Source organism: Brienomyrus brachyistius, chromosome 3 (assembly GCF_023856365.1).
Source record: "Brienomyrus brachyistius isolate T26 chromosome 3, BBRACH_0.4, whole genome shotgun sequence".
Lineage (NCBI taxonomy): Eukaryota > Metazoa > Chordata > Actinopteri > Osteoglossiformes > Mormyridae > Brienomyrus > Brienomyrus brachyistius.
The window spans coordinates 30,137,467-30,158,865 of NC_064535.1; the positions used below are offsets into that span (position 1 = coordinate 30,137,467).

General features: G+C 42.6%; 1 pseudogene; it reads right to left on the minus strand.

Annotated features, from left to right (window-relative positions):
* Positions 1–8,753: 8,753 nt before the first annotated feature.
* LOC125738676 (uncharacterized protein K02A2.6-like) lies at positions 8,754–19,287 on the minus strand (annotated as a pseudogene).
* Positions 19,288–21,399: the final 2,112 nt, after the last annotated feature.

Sequence of the window (21,399 nt, forward strand, 5' to 3'; positions counted from 1 at the left end):
GTGAGAGCAAGCTTGTCTGTCACAATGCAGGGTCAACCAGCAGGCAGCATCCCTGGAGCTGGGGGTTAAGGGCCTTGTTCAAGGACTATTTTGCTGATGCCATTGTAGGAGCCAGTGATTTTCCTATCACAGGCATAGAGGTTTAGCACACTTGGCCACTCACTGCCCCCATGCAATTATGTCAGCATGGACCATCATGTTTCCAACATCTTGTGGCAGGGCAGTTAGAAAACCTATTTACAAGGTAATAAAACTGTTTCATACATGTCGAGTGTAACCCTGTTGTGGAATCCATGGCAAAAAAATTTGAGGTTGTTTTGCGGACATAGGGAGACCCTAATCAGTATTAGTACAGTGTTCCTAATAAAGCTCACCATGACCTCTTGAAGGGACCCTGTACCTACATTCTCAGTGAGTCCTTTACCTTGACTGAGCTGAGAGCAGCACCACAGCTCCTTCTGGTGGTCACAGTAACCAACACAATGCAAAGTAAGCCAGACTATAAAGTTGTGGATACCTGTATATTTTTGGAATGTCTTGACTGAATTATAACATTTCACTGGGACTGAGGTCAAGACTTCCTTATTACAAAATATGGAATTTCTTCTGTGTAAACTACTCGGTTGTCAATTTACTCCAGTGTTGTGGATCATTGTAACAATGCATGATTTCTTTTGAGTCTTCAATTGTAGATGGACACCTTGACATCTTGCTTCAGAATATTTTAATAAAACTTGGAATTTATTTTTCTCTTAATGACTGCAAACAATTCAGGCCCTGTGTTATAGAGGGTGTTTTGTGACAATACTCAATAAAGGAATATGGCATTTGAATGGTAATTTTAATTATAATTTAACTGACATTCAAATGACCATTTATACGTCATTAAAATGATTATTCAAATTATAATCTAAATTGTCATTTTAAAGATTGTTTAAATCACAATTTAAATGATGCCCGCAACCATTAAACTTATCTGTAAAAGTCAAAACCATCTGATTAGTTACAGTGTAAACTAGGTCACAACAGATTGATCTCGCCTAGTCGACTGAATTCTCATTGATAATTGCATTTTGTCTGTTCCATCCTGGGGCCATATTACAAAATCTTGCAGTCAGAGAAATAAACCTTACAGCAAACTGTACTGTAGGCATTTTCTAAGCTTTTGCCCTATGACAAACAATGTATTGTATGCTTTCTTAAAATCAGATTTCAGTTCCATTCAGTTTTTCATCTGTTTTCCTGTTATGACTCAGGCAAAAGAACATGATGTGAGGGACAAAGGGGCAATGGAAGCAAGTAGCGAGGAAACAACAAAGAAAGTATATAAAAAGTTTAAAAGCTATAAAAAGTGAAATAAATGAAAATAACTTAAATTAACTAGGGAAATCCTTCAGTGCCCCCTGTGATTCTATATAGGGATGCACCTAGCCCAATTCCGGCGTTGGGTATCGGCAGATACTATACTCAAATGCTCATACTCGTAAAAATACCAAGAATCAATACTACTTAATTGCTACATTACATTTTGTCTTTACTGCCCAATCAGATTTTGGCATCTAATGAGAGACTTGTCATCAACCGGACGCATTTGGGAAGGATAAATACAGAGAACACTGGCATTGACAGAGTGGCAGGAAAGTATATGCAGAGGATGTTGGGACATATTTTAAGATAAGGGATGACGACAGAACTATAGCGGACTGTTTTGCGAAAGTATCAAGAGGAGGAAGGGTCAGTACATCATTTAACACAAGCAATTTAATCTATCATCTAAACACGGACCATAGCGAAGAGTCCACCCAGCCATAAGAAGACCCTCCCATATATTAAATATACACAAAGTAACTAATATAATTCCTCCCAAGTGATTAACAGCTAGTATACGTTACTAACTTTTCAAACGTGACCTGCGGTTTTATATATCTGTCATCTTTGGTATACATTCTTATTATGGTGGATGTATGGTGTAATCCATGACTTCCTGATTAACTGGGGTACAAACATGAGGTGACACAGAGCCCACATTGCCTTAGTCATCCATCAAGATAAAATAGATATGAGAATATACAAACCAAATGAGGGAGACGTGCGTTGACCTTCATAGGTCAAGGAGTGGGTATTAGCTGATCACAGAATCAAGCTTCTACCATGGCCATCTCAGTTTCCTGACCCAAACAGCACTGAAAACCTCTGGGCTGAGCTGAAGAGGAGAATGCACAAGAGATGGCCTAGTACCCTGGATGATCTGGAGAGATTCTCTAAAGAGGAATGGTCTCACATGCCCTGCTTGATATTTTCCAATCTTATCAAATATTATAGGAGAAGATTAAGTTCTGTTATACTGGTGAAGGGAGGTTGTACAAAGTATTAAATGCAGGTGTGCAAATAATTGTGGTCATTTTGGGATTGGAGTTTTCCCCATAAGAATGAATGGAGAGTCCCGACAAAGATATAATTACAAACCTCTGAGTGTGGGTGTGTGTGTGTAGGCTACTAAGGGAGAGATTACTTGCATATCAGCTTAGTGTACCAGGTCTGAGGTATCACCCGTTGCATGGCTGCACTCAGGTTCTTATCTCTGAGGTGGTTTGTTGTGTGGTGGGTGCAACAATGCATTGTAATCAGCTCATGCTCATTTCACTTTGACTTGTTCTACTTGTGATCAACCAAGGGAAAGTCAAGCCTTTATGATCTTGTGATATTATCAATTGAAAGTGAATTGGCGAAAGGCATTGATTTGAATGACGTGATTTGCTAGTTCGTAGCTTTGAAGGCCAGGAAACTTCTGATTTTAGTTAAGATGTCCAGTAAGCACTGAAATAATTGTGTTTGTTCCTGTTTATTTTTATGGTATTTCATTTATGTATATATTTCCATATGCATTTGTCTACAACTTTTACATTATTTGGGCCATTATTGATTATCCAGACCTAAGCCATTAATGTATCTCATGTAACAGTAAAGTTGTCACGTCCCGATCGTGCCGCTCCTCCTGTGTGCCACACCCCCTCGTATACCTCATGTGGAATCCTTCTGGTTACCAGTTGTACCTAGTCTTGTCTAATTGATTCTGTGTATTTATGTGATTTCTTGTTAGTCATTTCCTAGTCTAGTCATTAGCATCTTAGCGTCGTACGTTCTGCTTTGGGGTCTTGGGTGTTTCACCCATAATAAATGCCATGTTTTACCCCGACCTCTGGACTAGCACACCTGTTTCCCTGCCCTGCACTGACAATGCATGACAAAAGTTTAACACTGAAAATAATGTAATTTTGTTGTACTATATTTCTTAATTTTTTTTATTTTGAATTCAGTTGTTTTCTTACCAAAATTCTACTTTAATCACATGATGGTTTACAAACTATGTAAATGTAAATAGCTATTTTAACTGATTTAGACTGTGTGTATGATATAATTTAAAGGTGTAAACCATGTGATTAAAATTTTGCTCTTATTGCCGTTACATTCTATGACGTACAGGAATTACCATTTAGGACTGACATACTAGTAAAAACATTAATAAGAATTCTGTATGATCTAGTACAAGAGGAGGTCCATGGGGAGGGAGAACGTGACGTGACACTAACCCTAGTGACTCTACTGTACCCTGTGCTGCTGAAATCCATCCATCCATCCATCCATTTTCCAAACCGCTTATCCTATTGGGTCGCGGGGGGTCCGGAGCCTATCCCGGAAGCAATGGGCACGAGGCAGGGAACAACCCAGGATGGGGGGCCAGCCCATCGCAGGGCACACTCACACACCAGGCACTCACACATGCACACCTATGGGCAATTTAGCGACTCCAATTAGCCTCAGCATGTTTTTGGACTGTGGGGGGAAACCGGAGTACCCGGAGGAAACCCCACGACGACATGGGGAGAACATGCAAACTCCACACACATGTGACCCAGGCAGAGACTCGAACCCGGGTCCCAGAGGTGTGAGGCAACAGTGCTAACCACTGCACCACCATGCCGCCCCCGTGCTGCTGAAATGTTTTTAAATATAAATGGAAGGAGAAAATTTGTTTTCTGCTACTCTGTAGTGTGAGGTTGTCATCTCAGTATGCAGTTATTATTATATACCCAAAATGAGCTTTGACTGCTTCACTGATTTGATTTTTGTATTTTTTATTAATTTAACAGATTTTGATCTCTTTGATCTTTGGCCTATTTATTGTACATTTTGGTGGTGTTTTGAATAAATGAACCGGGTGAGAAGAATCTTGTGTTGTATACGTTATGGCGGGGCATGATGAAGGAGGGACGATCCACATAGCGGCAGTGGTCACGTGTCCGATTCACATGGCACAGGGTCAGACAGGCACCGATGCTGACAATACACTGTCAGAAAAAAGGGTAGCTTAGAGCCCTGGTACAGTTTTGTTCTCCAAGGTGTTCCGCCAGTGGTACAAAAATGTTCCACGAAGTCCATTACCAGAGTACCTTGCATTAGACTAAAAGGTACATTTACCCACTGTACAGTTAGGACATATGTGGCAGAGTACAGCCCCAGTGACAAGTAATTGTATCGTCAGAGGTACAAATTGGTATTGTTTTCTGAGTGTAAGAGGAATACAACCATGGAAAAAGCTAACAGACCACTCTATATTTTTTAAATAATTTGCATTTCTAAATACTGGTTTAATTGTTCTTCTGCTGACTGAAGGCTATACTGAGCAGCAGGTTGCTTCCAGGTTCAAAAATTCTAAGACAGTAGTACCCAAGAACAATTTGAGGAGACACTGGGAATGACCAGAAACCAGCCAGGTAAAGAGTGGAAGCGACATTCTAATGCCAGAGATGACCGTCAACTTATCTGACAGTTTCTCATGAATCGTAGGATGGCATCAAGTGACCTTCAAAAGGAATGGGAAACATTAAGCGCCGGTTGTGAAGTGCACGGCTAGGACAGTTTGTATCAGGCTCCTAGAAGCCGGACTGAAATCCCTAAAGCATGGAAGAAGCCCTTCGTTAATGAGAAAGAACAATCAGGCTGCAGTTTAAAAAAAAAAAACATTTACAGATCCACACCCATAAATTGAGAAATGAGTGAAACGAAAATTGTCTCTAAATTTTGTCTGTGGCTGTATGTGGGTTTGTTTGTTTATTTTGCTGTGTTTGGGGGCAATATTGGTGTGTGTTTGTCAGGGGGGTGCTTACCAGAATTTCACTCAGGGGACGACCCTGCTACAGTATAATGAAATGTAGAAGCACAGGTACATGATGCTATCAGTTAAGGATCCACAGCAGAAACTTTCCATAATTTGATAGTTTAAATCATATGGGTGTATTGAAGGGTACATACAGCACAGCATTTGTGACATTCTGAATAACGACTATCTAGCTTCGTGTGCAAGATCCTCTGCGAACATCAGGGGAGCCTGAACTTCACACAGCTGCAAGCGCTTTTACGGCCGTCTTACAACATCGCTGGTGAAATGCTGTGATGGTGATGTCCCGAGTGACAGGAGTAAATATGTCGTCGTTCAAGGCAAAGAGGAAAAACTGTCTGGTAGTTTTCTGAGGCCTGATAGTCTTCTCACTGCAAAGACGTCATTGAGACTCTGCCAGAAACTCCCAGAGAGCTGTAACCATTGTGACTATGTTTACCTGTGTAGGTACTTTGTTTGCGGTAACTGCAGGTACAGTTAATTAGAGTACAACCAGTGCGACAGTTTTGTTTTATACTAAATCTAGACAGAAGATGCAATATTGGAACAATTTCGATTACCTATGGACAAATGACTTTTCCAGGTTACTTGGTAGAGGAGCCAAAAATTGGAGTAATAACTGTGATTAATGCTCTAGGTAAGATTATCATTTTTACTGCAGTCAGTGTGAAACATTTCACCCAGCAAGGCAATGTTCCAGCGGCTGATGAGACTGCATTGTATAGTAGTGATGGCCGATTCGCGAACGAATTGTTCTTTTCAACTCGTTTTTTTTGTGAACGGGTTGAACCGATTCGTAAGTCTGAACGAATCGATTTTTAAAATTATTTAAAAATGTTTTTAAAACTTTTGGCTATTCAACATCCAAAAGCATCCCCCGCGATTTAGGATTTATTTTTCATGTTCCGCCTACACCTGTCATCACTTTTAGGTTTATTCTTATGTTCGTCATTCATCACTTTTGCATTCGTAGACTTCCGTCTGGTGCCGAGAACATCCGAACGGCCGAGTACCTGGTCTCTAACTGGCTGACTCCAAAAAACCCGAGAGCCTGTTCGATGAACTAATCGGAACTTGCGTGTTTTCGGACACTCGGTCGGTGAATCAAATGAACGGTTGCGAACCGATCCCAAGAGCCATTGCGGCGTTTATTGCTGAAATGCAGTTACGCTGATGAATAGGGTAAAATAAATGCATCTTTTGCCGATTTATGTAAGCAGTGAGTTATAAGATTTTATATATACAGTCAGGTCCATAAATATTGGGACATCGACACAATTCTAATCTTTTTGGCTCTATACACCACCACAATGGATTTGAAATGAAACGAACAAGATGACCGAAGAAATCTTTCCCTGGTGAAGAAAAACCCCTTCAGAACAGTTGGCCAGATCAAGAACACTCTCCAGGAAGTAGGTGTATGTGTGTCAAGGTCAACAATCAAGAGAAGACTTCACCAGAGTGAATACAGATGGTTCAACTAAAGATGTAAACCATTGGTGAGCCTCAAAAACAGGAAGGCCAGATTAGAGTTTGCCAAACAACATCTAAAAAAGCCTTTACAGTTCTGGAACAACATCCTATGGACAGATGAGACAAAGATCAACTTGTACCAGAGTGATGGGAAGAGAAGAGTATGGAGAAGGAAAGGAACTGCTCATGATCCAAAACATACCACATCATCAGTGAAGTATGGTGGTGGTAGTGTCATGGCGTGGGCATGTATGGCTGCCACTGGAACTGGTTCCCTTGTATTTATTGATGATGTGCCTGCTGACAAAAGCAGCAGGATGAATTCTGAAGTGTTTCAGGCAATATTATCTGCTCATATTCAGCCAAATGCTTCAGAACTCATTGGACGGTGCTTCATAGTGCAGATGAACAATGACCTGAAGCATACTGCGAAAGCAACCAAAGAGTTTTTTAAGGCAAAGAAGTAGAATGTTATGCAATGGCCAAGTCAATCACCTGACCTGAATCCGATTGAGTGTGCATTTCACTTGCTAAAGACAAAACTGAAGGGGAAAAGCCCCAAGAAGAAGCAGGAACTGAGGACAGTTGCAGTAGAGGCCTGGCAGAGCATCACTATGGATGTAACCCAGCGTTTGATGATGCCTGTGCATTCCGGACTTCAGGCTGTAATTGACTGCAAAGGATTTGCAACCAAGTATTAAAAAGTGAAATTTGATTTATGATTGTTCATTTGTCCCATTACTTTTGGTCCCGTAAAAAGTGGGTGGCAGATATACAAACTGCTGTAATTCCTACATCGTACACCTGATTTGTATGTAAATACCCTCAAATTAAAGCTGAAAGTCTGCAGTTAAAGCACATCTTGTTCATTCCATTTCAAATCCATTGAGGTGGTGTATAGAGCCAAAAAGATTAGAATTGTGTCGATGTCCCAATATTTATGGACTTGACTGTATATATATGTGTAAATTTGTATTTGTACATCTATATATAAATAAAATAGTGCACTTATTGCATTTGCCGTTTATACAACTGTACACTTTTATTTATGCTTATTGTATGTGACTCCTTACAGTATTACTGTAATTGGTCTTTTCATGTCATTTCAAGGGTCAAATTACTCGCACATGTGTTTTCCTGTATTAAAATAAAAGTGCAAATGTGTGATATTTCTCCAGCGAAATTGTTGCAAAGACTAGACTGAATCTCTAAAATAATAGCAAGTTGTAGCTAGTCAACTAACATCATTTCTGCAGGAGAACAAGATCTATTAGAGATTTCAGTCTGGGTTTAGAGCTCATCATAGCACAGTGTTACGATCCTCAGTCTAGGGTTGAGGACCGTCAGAAAGGTAAAGGGAAAGGAGAGGGGAAAACGAGACAACCAGGGTATGGGAAAAGGGAACTCGGGACACAAAGGGATCTTTTTTTGTATTTTTTTCTATTTATTCACAAACTCTTTTACAAACAGTAGGGCAACAGACTTCGGGAGTGACACGGCCAAAACAATAAACAAAACAGCACTAACGAACACGTCCCAAACTAAGCTAATTCTAAACGAAATGAAAACAGGAAAACAAAATGCCAACCTAAATCTGACTCCCTCACCAAAAAATACAGTAAACCACACGCATAAACAAATGGGCAGTCACTCCTTACGCACTTAACAGACATGAACATACAGGACACACCAAAAAGCCGAGACACAGTATCCAAGGGGCGAGGCAAAGAGAGTAGTCAGTAGGAATACAAGAGATCAAAACCAGGAGGCAATCAAACTAAAGGCAAAGGTACAGAAGGGCAAAGCAAAAGTCGAAAACCGGGAAACCAAAAATCTGTCATACACCAAACAATCCAAAAGAACGCAAGCAAACCAAACAACCAACAACGAGCAAAGCTGCTGCTAATCACCCGCTGTGGCTTTTTAAATCCTAGCTCCGGAAGCAGCGTCAAAGATCAGGTGGCGTGACCAAGTCCGGGAGGCGGAGTCGAAGGGAGCAACAGGAGACGATCAGGATTGCAGAGCCACCCCTCCCCCTGAACCTTACCGCACGTAACACCCCCCACACAAGAGCGAACCCGGCAGGTGTTCGCAATCCCACTCAGGGGTCCTACAAGAAAAAACGCCCAAGAGCAAAAACACACAGAGCCAAAAAAAACATAAACCGCCTGCGAATAACTGAAGGTGCAAAGGTGTCAAGTTCCGGAGAGGGCAATTTCCTCATCAGCACATGGTTGCGGTGACAATATGCGATGGGGTGCTTCTTTAACTCTGCCTTGTTCACAGCGGAAGTACGACAAGCTTCTAAGGAGAAATCCTCCGCCTGTGCCTTGGTCAGAGCATCCGTAGTGGAGGGGTCCTCAGGGGAAACAGCAGGTTTGACGGGGACCAGGGATTCAGAGTCACCTGTCGAAGGAGGTGTTGGGTCGGACATAAATGTCTCAGCCAGATGAATGTCAGCGAACTTGCGCTGCTGGGCCTGTGTCAGCACACAAGCCGGGAACACCTGGGGTAGTTCCGCCGCAACATTCTCTGCGCAGATCTCTGGTTCTGGGGCAATATCAGGTAGGGGAACCATCCTCTTCCCCGCAATGTCATTCCCCAGGATGAACGTGACCCCTGGAACAGGTAACTGGGTCTGGACCGCAACACGAACAAGTCCAGAGAAGCCAGGAGTACATAAATACACAGTATGTAAAGGAACCACAGCCACACACAGATCGATACCTTGCACCAATATGTTGGTGCCACAGTAAGTGGTACTATCTAAAGCTAAAATTCCTTCAATTAAGAAAGCCTGGGCCGCTCCCGTATCCCGTAGGATAGTTAATGGGTGACGTCCCTCGTCTTCACCAAGCGACACAGAACCAGGAAACACGAAAGGCTGGAATGTAGGTTCAACAGTTTGGATTGCCGGTAACACATTGTTAACATGAGCGGCAATCTGCACCTTTCTAGTCGCAGCACGGGTCTCTTTACGTTTAAGAGCGGGACAAACAGAAATGATGTGACCCACCACGTGGCAATAGAAACACTCTCTTCTCTACAGGTGGTGAATAAGAAGCGGACGAAGGAGAGGATATCACAGGACGGGAACCAAGTTTGCGAGGCAGAGGGGTTGGGGTAAACACAGTCTTATGGGTCAGAATAAATTCATCAGCAAGAGTAGCAGCTTCAGCTAAACAAGTTACCTTTTGTTCATTTAAGTATACTACTATGCGATCAAAAACACAATTTTTAAATTCTTCTAATAGCACCAGTTCCTTCAGTTGCTCAAAGTTGGTAACACCACTCGCAGCACACCACTTGTCAAACAACAAAGCTTTCTCACGGGCAAACTCAACATGGGTTTGGCTGGCGGTTTTAACCAGCTTCCGGAAATTCTGCCAGTAAGCTTCAGGTACCAGTTCATATGCCCTTAACACAGTAGCCTTAACGATGTCGTAATCTAAACTCTGTTCTAATGCCAGAGCCGAGCAAACTTCCTAAGGCTTCCCCACTCCAACCTGGCTCTTCTCTATTTCTCATGGATGAAGTAGTTTACTACTCGTGTATGATACGGATGAAGTGTGATCGTAACCTGCTTGGGTACGGAACTCAGACGTCAATGATGCGACTAACACATGAATTTGCACGTGTGTACTTCACGTGAAAAGAACCTGGAAGGAACAAATTGGGTAGATCTGAATGCATCTTTTTTTTTTCTGAATGCATCTTTTTCGCAGTTTTGCGGATAAAAAATGATGCATACAGATCGGGTAATGACAAACATTTCAGAAACATGGTGGCAAAATATCACTTTGGTCTATGGTAGTGTTGCGATGATACCAAAATCATGAGATCCATACCGATATCACTTTAAGTATCACAATACTGGTACTGCAAAAATACTAATGTGGGAAAAACAGTTTAGTTCATGGTAACTTATGCATGTACGGCTCCGGAAAAAAGAGATCACTCCATATTTTTAATAATCTGCGTTGTTAAACCCTGGTTTATTTCTGGTTCAGCTGACAGAAGGCTACACTGAGTGGCAGGTTGTTCCAGGCTCAAATTTCTAAGAGAGGAGTACACAAGATCAATGTGAAGCAGGATGCACTAGGAACAACCGAAAACTAGCCAGGCAGACAGCAGAAGCGACTTTCTAATGCCAGATATGACCGTCAACTTACCCAACAGTGCCTCATGAATTGGAGGGTGACATCAAGTGACCTTCAAAAAGAATGGGAACATTAAGTGAATTAGGACAAGTTTGTATCAGGCTCATAGAAGCAGGATTGGAGTCCCATAAAGCAAAACAGAAGCCCTTCATCAATGAGAAACAGAGAAGAGCCAGGTTGGAGCTTACAAAAAAATGTATGTTTTACACAGAAGTTGACCAGGCCCCCATCATCGCCTGGCATAATGCCCATTGAGAGCTACAGGGCCAGACTAAAGTATGAGATTTACCAAGACAGCTAGCAGTATACTTCTCAGAGCAGTGTCTGGGAGGCAGTCCTTGCTGACATAGCTAATATAGGACAGGATCAAAGCAAAAACTTCACTGGTTCAATGGCGAACAGGCTCACGATGGTCATTCAGAATAAAGGTGGCTATGCAGGACAAACTTGGTGAAGTTTGTTATTCCTTATAGTCTTCTAATAATTCTGCACACTGAAAATCAAGTGTGTTTCTTTTATTTTTGTTTGTGAAAGTCTAATGTAACATTTTATCTCAATATATTTACTTGGAGAAAACTTCTGAATTTATTTTTATAAGTCTGCCTAACTTTTGCTAAAAAATATGTCCAGAAATAGTACTTGTCTAATAATTCTGCACACAGTGTAAATGCAATTGGACTAATTTGGTGGTGAGGTATACCCGCCGTATGGTTGTATTCAGGTTCTCTTCCCTGAGCTGGTTTGTCATGTTGTGGGTGCGGCAACGCACTGTAGTCAGTGCATGCTCTATACTTCAACCTCATATAAATTGTTACTCTTTTTTAATTTTAAAGAATTAATCCTCACTATACTCCATCACAAACCCTAACATTTCCAAGCACTGCATTATGACTGTGCAGCACATTACGATTGATTATCTAACTGCTTAAAATACAGCATAGCATAATAACTTGTGGGTGCGGATGCTGGATTGATGATGTTAATGTGGCCTGTTTGCTATAAAATTTAAGATTTCCTTTATTGTCATTTTATCAAGCACTTTTGTACAGTCAGGAATGAAATACTGTTCCTCCCAGACCAATGATGTAAAGAGTTTTTTTTTTTATAAGGGAGCTTTCAAAAGCAACATACACAATACACATATAACCTATATCCATGGTGATCCCGGGTGCTTTTGAAGTGTGTAGAAGCATGAAAAATCTTTTAAGCATCTTTTATAGTGCATTTAAGAATGCATGTACTGTTAATTAAATAATGTCTTTTTATCTAAACAGAAGTGCAAATGAAAATGTAAAATATGATTTATACAGAAGATGTTTTACCTCTGGCTACATTTTAAGATCCCTTACATAAATCACCGACTTCAACCTCGGGAGATCACTGCTAATTAGCTGATATCTTAGTGTTCTGTTATTCTATATTAGGGGTATTCAACTAAAATTTAGAGAGGTCCAGTTAGGGAAATTTTCTTGAAGCAAAGGTCCAGAATATCATAATGTCTAACTATTTAGTGTGATACAATTAATAGGCTACTTAAATATATATCAACATTGCATGTGTCACGCCCAGCTCATACGGTCCTCGTGTGTGCCACGCCCCCCTAATTATCCACATGTGCTTCCCTGATCGTACCCAGCTGTGTCTTGTTATTTTGATCTGTCCTGTCTATTTGAGTCCAAGCCTTGCCTGAGTCCTTCGTCGGTCATTGATGTTGGTCGATGTCTGATGTCTCCTAGTCCCGCACCCGAAATAAATCCCAGATATTTCCCCATATTTCACCTGTCTGCCTGCTCCTTGCCCGCCTGCCCAAGCGATCACCCGCTCTCGCATCCAGCGATCGTGACAGCATGTAATCAATACCTGACTGTTTCAGATATTTAACCATGTAAATACACTTTTGATGTAGGTGATTTTAGGTTTCTAATGGAATAATATAGATCTGCTGTAAGATTTCCTGCATGAGCCTGAAAGGCATGCCAGATGCTTGAGATTTGGCAACCCTGAAAACGTACATTTTTTGTTTCACCTGAATTGATTTATATAAGAAATAAAATTACTTTTTACAGTTGTTAAAAACTGGAAACTTCAACGAACATGAAATCACCAATAAACTATGTGTATTTATCCAACTTCATATAATACATACTGTGTTTGAAAACTTTTCAGCTTTATGATTTCAGGACAGATCACCCACTTTGTTAGGAACATTATGGCTTTTTTGTTGTGGGTGTTAGCTTTGCTACTGCTATTAGTGACCTCTGTTCTATATAGTAATTCTGACATAGGGTATAATTGGGTTTCTACAGTGTTTCAGTCGTATTGAATCCATTCTTCTAATTCAGTGGTTAGTGTCAGTGATGTCTGTAATAGTTTAATTAGTTCTGGTACTAACAAAATTTAATACCAAACAGCTTTCAAAAATGCGGTACCACAATATATTTTCAGTACTGGTATCCAGTTGAACACTAATCTGCACAAACTCAGATACCAGATAAAAATCTGAAAAAATGTGGGACTATTTTTGTATAAATAAATAAATAAATAAATAAATAAATAAATAAATAAAAATTGCATGCACATTTTACCAAGTCTCTCTGAGTTTGTGCAGACTAGTGTTGCGCAGGATAACGGTACAGAAACAATACCATAGTACAACATTTTTGAAAGCTATCCAGTATTAATTTTTTTTTTGTACTGGTACTAATTACACTATTACAAACATTGCTAATGCTAATATAACTACCGCTAACCATCAAATCTGAACCATGGACTTAATTTATATGAACCACAGCTGAAATTATACCATAGATAGATGGAGGGATGGATGGACAACACTGCCATACACCGAAGCAATCACTATCTGTATACGTCTATTTTTACGCAGCACAGGTTGGCTAGAAAAATTTAATTACGTGATCTTTACAACTTGTCCCATTCGTTCTTGGGTTCAGTTCAAATATAGTGTACATGTGCGCATGTGTGTGTCAGTGGCATTATTGACATCATGCATGTGTTCTGCACCCGCCACACAGCGAAACTCCTCGGGATCCCAACCAGCAATCCCCCAGGCAGATACACAGTCCAGTCCTACCCTCCAGAGATGGCCATCCATCTGCTGTAGCCAGGTGTTACATGGACGTCCCCTTGGCCTACTCCAGCTGTTTGAGTCCTCAGCAATGAGGATCCTGCGAGCCGAATCATCCTCAGGGAAACGTGCCACATGGTCGTAGTGCGGTAACTGATGCTTCCTTACAATGCAGGTAATGTGCCGCATTTGGGACTCCTCTAGCAACCGCTCGGTGAACACGAAGTCAAAGCTACAGTACCCAAGGAGTCTCCGAAGAGACACAGTACCGAAGGAGTCCAGTCTTCATCTCAGGTCACTGGATAGTGTCCATGTCTCACAGCAAGACAGGGTGCATCAGGACTCTAAAGACTTGGATCTCTGTCCTCTTACAAAGATATCCGAAATTCCACTCACCCCTTTCCAGCGACCTCATGACCCCCAGTGCAGACACACTACTGGTGGCTGTGCCCAAGAAATCATTAAAGGCCTGGATCTTGGTCTTTAACCAGGACACCCGCAATCCCAGACACTCAGACTCCTCACTCAGTCTCTCGAGAGCCCTGATTAGAGCCTCCATTGACTCCGCTAAGATCACAACATCGTCAGAAAAGTCAAGATCATTAAAACTTTTTTCACCAACGGATCCCCCATAGCTGCAGGACCCCACGACCCAGCCCAATGCCCAGTCCATACAAGCATTGAACAGAGTAGGAGTACACACTCCTGGCAAACCCCAGAATTAACTAGGAAGAACGCAGAGGTTCTTCCTCCACTCTGCAGTGCCAGTGTATAGGCCAGCTATGACGTCCAGCAACTTTGGGGGGATCCCACGAAGTCTCAGCATGTGCCACAGGGCAATAAGATCAACTGAGTCGAACGCTTTGGGAAAATCGACAAAGGCTGCAAAGAACCTCTGCCGATATTCATGCTTTTGCTCGGTAAGAAGCCTTAGTACAAGGGTACGGTCAATAGTAGACGTCTTAGGCATAAAGCCAGACTGCTCCGGTTGCTAAAAGACAAACAAGTGATCACGGATTCTGTTAAGTATGACCCTGAAAGCAGTGTGATACCACAGATCCCTGTGGCCTTCCCTACCCCCCAGCTGATTCACCACCCATGCAATCTCAGTGAGATTGGGTGGTTCACAGCTGATTGGGGGGTCAGCTTCGAGAATCGTGGACCCAGAGATGTCCAACATTCTAGCTGGAGGGTCAGCTTTAACCAACTGCTCAAAGGAGCCGGCCCGGCGGATCACAACTGTACTGTCAGTGTAAGGACTGTTCCATCACGCTCCCTGACCGCAAGTCTCCGAGGAACAGATTCAGATGTGCGTAATGCTTCACAGGATGTGGGCTACTAGACCACAGATGGTGCATGACCTGCTCACAGATTTGTCTAACAAACGCCTTATCTGCCCTCTGAACCCCCACAGCCATCGTTCTCAGTTCCCATTAAACACTGGAGTTCCCACCAAGTCAAGTGTTGCGACTCTTCTCGATAATATCCAGGCTGCCCTGTGAGATAAAACACCTCTTTCTGGGAACACTGGCAACACCAACACAACCCTCGACAAACTTCAGGGTCTTATGGCAGAAGGTCTCCCACATCACATTAGAGTCAGCAGTCGCACCCAAGTCTGCAAATTGCATGTAAACTCATCAAAAACAGCTTGATCTTGGAGTCTGGCTAAGTTCAGCCTCATTCTCCTGGTAGGTGGTAGCCTACTGGAGCTAAGCTGAATCTTCAGAGTACCAACAACAAGTCTGTGGTCAGAATTCACAAACTGGGTACTTCTGTAGACCCTGCAGTTCTGCCCAAGAGGATGTGATAGATCTCCTTTGCCGCACCACCAGTATTGAAATACCAAGTCCAGCGATGCAGCTCGGCGTTGGAACCAGGATCCTTTCACAAAGTCAAGGAACATGGAGCTACTTTCACTACGGTCTCCAAACACATGGGGGCCGACACAATCCTAACAGCATGTGCTCAACATCAGCCTCAGACAAAAACAGAGGGAATACAGGTGGTGCACCAGACCTTACAACCCACCACAAGTAAACTTTCTGTGTGTAGGACACCTTTTTGCAGGTCTGTTCATTTGACCTGTTTCTTGATGGGTTGACGTGTTTTATTGCCAGCACATGGTGAATAATGAAAAGGAAAACTCAATAAATGCATTTTGAAAATAAGAATGTTGCAAAGATTTGGTTTTTCCTTCTTTTCTGTCCTTATTTCATAGGTTAAATTAACAAGTTGGAACAGCATGATGGTACATTTCATAACATGGACTGGGAAAGGGTTCATTTTACAAAACACCTGTTTTTGGGTTCACTGGGTCTATATGATCATTTTAGCCAATGGACATATTTTTCCTATAATGATGTCTTGCTGCTGTCTTGTGACTCAGGAGCAGGCCTAGGAGACGCTGCTGGGTGTACAGTCTCTGAGGTAGGCGTGTCTATCGCAGGTGGTGTGTCTGATGCAAAGGATGGGAACACCTCAGTGTCGTCGGTGCCATCCGCACCACTCTCTGTGTTGACTCGATTAGAGTGTCGGGTCGTACTGTCCAGTAACTGATCCACGTGCCTGCGCCAGATCAGTCCAGGAGACACTTTCACAGTGTAAGTGAGGGGTCCTGTTTTAGAGACAATCTCACCAGATTCCCATCTCTGTTTACCTTGGCGGTAGTCCCTGGCAAGCACTGATTGTCCCACTTCAAATGTTCGTAGTGGCGACGACTGTTTCTTCATTTGGCCACTTAGTCTCTTTGACACGTCCCGGTGTAGGTCTGGCTTTAAGAGATCCAGGCGTGACCTGAGAGATCGCCCCATAAAAAGAACGGCAGGTGCCTGACCTGTAGTGGAATGGTCAGTGTTGCGGTAAGACAGCAGGAAGTTGGCCAGTTTCTCTGATATGGACATTTTGGTGCTCGCCATGGCTTTCATGGACTGTTTGAAGGTTTGCACAAATTGCTCGGCGAGCCCATTTGTTGCAGGATGGAATGGCACGGTAGTGATGTGCTTAATTCCATTCTTTTTGGTGAACCACTGAAATTCTCCAGAGGTAAACTGACTTCCATTATCGCTTACCAATTGTTGTGGCAGTCCTGTACGAGCAAACAGAGTACGAAGAACATCTATTGTCTCTGCTGATGTTGCATTCTTTACTGGGAACACTTCAGGCCATTTTGAGTAGGCATCGACTACTACGAGGAACATCTTATCCAGAAGAGGACCTGCGTAGTCAACGTGAATTCGCTGCCACACTGTCTTGGGCCACTCCCAGGTGTGTAGGGGAGCTACTTGCGGCTGGCGCTGTGTTTGTTGACATCCTGAACATGACTTAGCGATGTCCTCTATTTCACGATCAATGCCAGGCCACCAGATGTAGCTTCTGGCCAAGCTCTTCATTTTAACTACACCTAAATGCCCTCCATGAAGAGATTCGAGCACTCTGGAACGAAGCTTAGGAGGTATGATGACCCTAGCGCCCCACATGACACAGCCTTGACACACGGACAGCTGATCTCTATGGTTTGCGTACTCAGGTAAGTGTACATCATCCTTATGTGGCCACCCCTTCACTGTTAAATCATAGACCCTCGCCAGTGTGGGATTCCTGCCTGTCTCTCTTCTAACGTCAATACAGGTCACAGGGAGACTTTCGATTTGTGACAGATGGAAAAGGTCAGCTGGGTCTGTGGATGCCGTAGTTTCACCTGGCTCATGAGGAAGACGCGATAGTCCATCTGCGTTTCCATGCAGCTTTGTGCCTTTGAACTCGATGGCGTAGTCATGGGCACCTAAGAATAATGCCCATCGCTGCAGACGTGCAGCCATCATGGCAGGAACTGCCTTGCTGGGGTTGAAAATAGCCACCAAAGGCTGATGGTCCGTGATCAGTGTGAAACGCTTGCCATGAAGGTATTGATGAAATTTTTTTACTCCCCAGACCAGACTCAAGCCTTCCCTGTCAATTTGGGCATAATTCTGTTCAGCCTTGTTTAACGATCTTGAAGCAAAAGCAATAGGCCGTTCAGCACCATCAGTCATTTTATGCGATAAAACAGCCCCAATACCATATGGTGATGCATCGCAGGCTAAATGCAAGGGCAGGTCTGGGTTGTAATGTGTCAGTACCTTGTCTGAGGTTATGAGGTCTTTTGCAGTCTTAAACGCTTGTTCACATACTTTTGTCCATTTCCAGGAATGTTTCACCTGCAGCAAGCTGTTTAAGGGGTGCAGCACTGTAGCTACATTTGGCAAAAACTTAGCGTAATAATTAACAAGGCCCAAGAAGGAGCGCAATTGACTCACATTTTCAGGGCGGGGTGCCCTCAGGACAGCATCCATCTTGTCTTGTGCCTTATGAAGACCTTCCTTGTCAATCTTGTGTCCGCATTATTCAATTGAGTCTTTGAAGAACTCACATTTCTCTTTGTTTGCTCTCAGTCCGAACTCTAATAGTCTCTTTAAGACTGCTTCCAGATTGGACAAATGCTCACTTTCATCACGGCCTGTCAAAATTATGTCATCTAAATAACATTGCGTGCCAGGAATGCCTTGCAAAACCTGGTCAATAGCTCTCTGCCATACAGCTGGGGCAGAGGCTACTCCAAAAACAAGCCTGTTGTATTGGAACAGTCCCTTATGAGTGTTAATGGTCAGATATTTCTTTGAGGATTCTTCCAACTCCATTTGTAAGTAGGCTTGCGCTAGATCTATCTTAGAAAAGTGCTGACCTCCTGCGAGGGAGGCGAAAATGTCCTCTATACGGGGTAGCGGATACTGGTCAGTGTGGAGTACTGGATTTATACTGACCTTAAAATCACCGCAAATGCGCAGCGCGCCAGTCTTCTTTACCACAGGCACGATGGGCGTTGCCCACTCTGACCACTCCACCTTTGACAGGATACCTTGGTCCTCTAGGCGCTTGAGCTCTGCTTCAAACTTTGGGTGTAAGGCATAGGGTAGAGTGCGTGCTTTGTGGAATTTTGGCTGTGCGTTTTCCTCTATGGCAATTTTGGCCTTTATTTGTGCAAGTGTTCCAACTCCATCTTGAAAAACTGGTGAGAAACGATCTAGTAAGTTTTTCAATCTCTCTGGGGTAGGCTGCACTCTTTTCTCAGTCGTCTCCATCCTTTTGATTGACTTCCAGTTAAGCTGGATGTTTCGCAGCCATTCTCTCCCAAACAAGGGGACATTGTCATTTTGCACCACATACAAGTCCAGCACTCGTTTTGTATTTTCATATTTTACTTTCACCTCTAGTTTTCCCAGTGGAACAACTTTTTCCCCTGTGTATGTCTTCAACGTCACTGATGTGCGTCTCAGTTTCACTTTGGCAAACTTGTCTTGATAGTCTTTGCGTGAAATGATAGACAGGGCTGACCCAGTGTCCAGCTCCATTCTTAGTTTCTTCCCTTCAACTTCTGGACTCACCCAAATGACTCTGTGTTCATTGTCCTTTACAGTATGAAGCTCCAAGCATGCCAAGTCTTTCTCATATTCATCAGAATCTGTCTCATTTGAATCAACTTCATTAAGTTCATTTACCTTTTTGTGTTTCATTTTGAAGTGTGACTTCTTTTCATACTGTCTGGTTCGGCACATTTTCTGTATATGGCCCTTTTTGTTGCATGCGTTACAGTCTTTGTCTTTAAACCAGCAGTTACCAGGGCTATGTGATTTCTTTCCACAGCGGTAACATGTAATTTTCTCTGGTCGTTTTGTTGCAATTTTGTTCACTGTGCATTCACTCGTTGTTTTCTTTTGTAACTCCAGTGCGTCTTTCGCAGCTGTTTCCATGGATATGGCTACTTCCAGTGCCCGCGCAAGTGTAAGGTCTCTCTCTGTAAGGAGCCGCTTCTGTGTGCCTTCATGTTGCAGTCCGCACACCAATCTATCTCTTAGTGCGTCGGACAATCCATCTCTAAATTGGCAATGTGCTGATAACCTGCGCAATTCGGCCATATATTCCGTGATTGACTCTGTTTCCTTTTGATTTCGATTGTGAAATCTAAACCTTTCTGCTATGACCAGCGGTTTTGGGTTCAAGTGCTCCTGTAACACTTTTACAATGTCCGTGAAACCCTTCGAAGCTGGCTTATCCGGCGCCAACAAGTTCCGTAACAATCTATATGTTTTTGGACCCATGACGCTCAATAGCACGGCTACTTTTCTGTCGTCTTCTATTTTGTTAGCAATGCAATACTGCTCAAGTCGTTCAATGTATGTAGCCCAGTCGTCCACAGTGCTATCAAAACTGTCCATTTGCCCTACACATCCAGCCATCTTGCTTTAATACGTTTGTCTTTCAACTTACAATATGTAGACGTTTTCTTCTTTTAGTATTTTCGTTGCCGCTCCCTGTTCTTTTCTCTGCGTTCCGTTTCCCTCCTCCGGTCCTGTTTAACGATAGCCAGCTAGCTGGTCCGTCCAGTCTACTAGCAGTCACAGCGGAGAAGGCAAAAACAGACGAAAAGAGACAGTCGACAAACTTCTCACTCGGTGCGTGTGACATTCACTGCACACATGGATTCAGCTAATCCTCGTCGCCAATTTGTTGTGTTTTTCTACTCTTAACAACAACGTAATAATCATACGGATAGGAGGTTCACAAACTCTTTTACTGAAACATCACTTGAACTGGTACACTCCATACATCTCTGAGAATGGTATCAATCCGCAGCTTGATAGGAAAACATAGTGCCATGTTACTATGCATAATATAGTTCCTACAGAACACAGTAGGTCATTTGAACATAACAACATGTGTGCAAAAAATTGGAATTGAATGATGTGGCTGGCAGTGTGAACGTAGCCTTTGTTCCCTTGTGTTTCATTTGTATCAGTTTTTCTAGTTCCTCTGTTATGTGATTTGTATTCTGTTTTGGTTTTTTGCTTTGTGCCCATGGTTGTTTTACCTGTCTGTTATTCCCCTAGTGTTAGATTCCGCTTCTTAGTTTGAGTTTCATGATTTTTTTTTTATTAGTCTCACCTGTTGCCTGTTTTACCAGCTCATGTTAATTGTTTTCACCTGTCCAGCGTTACTCTTGTTAGCCCTCTGCATTTAAGTTCCTTATCCTGTTCTCTTCCTGGTGGAGCCATTGTTGTTGCTGCTGATGTTCTTGTTGGCATTGTCTTTAATTTTTGATTTCCTGCCTGTTTCTTGGTGTAACCAGTTCCCTTATAGATCATTTTTATTTTATAGTTTACTTCATACCCCTTTTTAGTTTTGACCCCTCATGGTATGTTTATTTTATATTGTTCAAGGTGTTTTTCTTTCTCAGTAATAAACCCCTGTTGTGTTCCTGGAGCTGCCAGTAGATCGTGCACCTTCTTTGCTGCCCACACCATGCCTCACCCCCATGTCAGAAATCCCTGAGTCCCTGACATGCCCATCGTGACATGAGGAGAGGGTAATCAGAACTCCGAATGTGCATTCCTTGTAAAAAGTCCACTACTGCTTTATTATGTGTGAGAACACTGTCCTTCTTTTAATTGGATGATTTAAACCCT